Below are 2265 nucleotides of genomic sequence, written 5' to 3' on the forward strand. Positions count from 1 at the left end.
CTTTATGTTGAGATGTAATCCATACTGCAGACTGTATTCTTCAACCTTCATCAGTAGGTGCCTTAAGTCATCCTCACTTTCAGCAAGCAAAGATGCTTTACAGTATTGCAATGTTTTTAAATTTATGAAGGATTGCTTTGTTGCCTAACATATGGTCTATCCTGTAAAATGTTCCATATGCACTGGGAAAGAATGTATATTCTGCTGTTGGGTGAAGTGCTCTGCAGATGTCTGTAAGGCCAAGTTGGTAGATTATAATGTTTAGCTCTTCTACATCTTTGTTGAGTTTCTTTCCAGGTGTTCTATCTTTCAATGAAAGTGGTGTATTAAAGTCTCCCACTATGACTGTGGAGTCAACTAATTGACTTTTCAACTCTTTTAAATTCTGATTTATGTATTTTGAGACTCTTTCATTGGGTCCATAGATATTTATTATGGTTATATCTTTGTGTTCAATTGATCCTTTCGTCATTATATAATGTTCTTCCTTCTCTCATATGGTGGTTTTTGTCTTAAAGTCAATTTGATCAGAAAAAGTATTACCACTCTTGCTCTCTTACAGTTGCCATTTGCTTGATATATCTTTTTCCAATCTTTGATTTTTAGTCTATTTTTGTCTTTATCTCTAGGTTTGTCTCTTGTAGGCAGCATATTGATTTTTTATTTTTTCTTATCCAATCTGCAAATCTCCATCTCTTGAGTGGTGCATTTAATCCATTAAAATTCAGTGTAATGTTTGATAAGTATGAATTGGTTGCTTTCATTTTGTTTTGTGTTTTTTCCTGGTATCCCGGGTTCCTTTGTTCCAAATTATTTTCTGTGCTGAGCTCATTATGTTTATGAGTCATGTTATCATTTCCTTTGTTGCTGTTGTTTTAATATATGCTGAATATTTTTGCTTGTCCTCTTTTTCATTGTGATATGAAGGTTTATCATTTTTCTTTGAGGTTATCTTATGATTTATATTTTTCTCCCTGAGTTTAGAACAGTCCATTCTATCTTGCAACTCTCTTAACTTCCTCACCATTTAGAAGTTCTGTAACTACACAGTCTTTTCCCTCTTTTTGTTTGTAGTTGTCCTCACTTGCCCATTTATGTCTCTAGTTCCCTGCTTGTAATCTTGTAAGCTTATTTTACTTTGATATGCCCAGAGCTGTGGTTTCTGTGTTGTGTCATCTTGTGTATCAATGGTTGGTTGTTATTTGCTGTATTTGGTTCTCCGTTCAAAGGACTCCTTTTAGCATCTCTTGTAAGGTTGGTCTGGTTATAACAAATTCCCTTAGTTTCTGCTTATCTGGATATCTTCTCATTTCACCATCATATCTGAGGGACAGTTTTGCCAGGTATATAATTCTTGGTTCAAAATTTTTCTCTTTCAAGGTTTTATATATACCATCCCAGTGCCTTCTCACTTGCATGGTTTCTGCTAAGGAATCATAGCTTGTTGTTACTGGCTGTCCTTTGTAAGTAACTTTTTGTTTTTCTCATGCTGCTTTCAGGATTCTGTCTTTGTCTTTGATTTTGATGAGTTCGATGATGATATGTCTTGGTGATTTTCTTTGGGGTCTATCCTGTTTGGGGTTCATTGGACTTCCTGAATGGATATATTCTCATCTTTCATCATGTCCAGGAAGTTCTCCTCCAACAGATCTTGGACAATTTTCTCAGTCCTATTATTTTTCTGTTCATGTTCTGGAATTCCAATGACACGTGCATTATTCCTTTTGATGATATCTTACATGAACCTTAGGCTTTCTTCATTTTGTTTTGATTTTTTTTCTGATTGATCCCTTTCCAAAGGAGTATTCAGGTATTTGTCTTCAATGTCATTAATTCTGTCTTCCATTGCATGAGTTCTGCTCCTTTGCCCTTCCAATATGTTATCTATTTCTGACAATTTAGTATTAATCTTCTGGATTTCTATCTGTCGATTTATCATTTCTAATTTTTCATTTATTTTGTCATTTTTTTTTTTTGTATTTTCTTCCAAAATTATTTTAGGGTTTTTTCTTTGGTCTGTCTCTTAATCTTTGAAGATACCTAAATATCATTCTTTTGAATTCTTTATCAGAGAGTTCCAATGCTGCTGCTTCTTCAGGGATGTGTTCTGGATCTGTATCCTGTTCCCTTGTTTCTACCACTTTATCTTGCTTCTTTGTGTGGACTGTCATAGTTTTTTGTCTCTCAGACATCATGCTGTTGTTGTATTAATATCTCTGTTAACTGTTTGTGAAGAGCAGCCAAGGGTGATTCAGGCTTTTCTTG

The sequence above is a fragment of the Orycteropus afer genome, unplaced genomic scaffold, assembly GCF_000298275.1.
Source record: "Orycteropus afer afer isolate SDZICR_OR568_19922 unplaced genomic scaffold, OryAfe1.0 scaffold00418, whole genome shotgun sequence".
In the NCBI taxonomy this organism is placed as follows: domain Eukaryota; kingdom Metazoa; phylum Chordata; class Mammalia; order Tubulidentata; family Orycteropodidae; genus Orycteropus; species Orycteropus afer.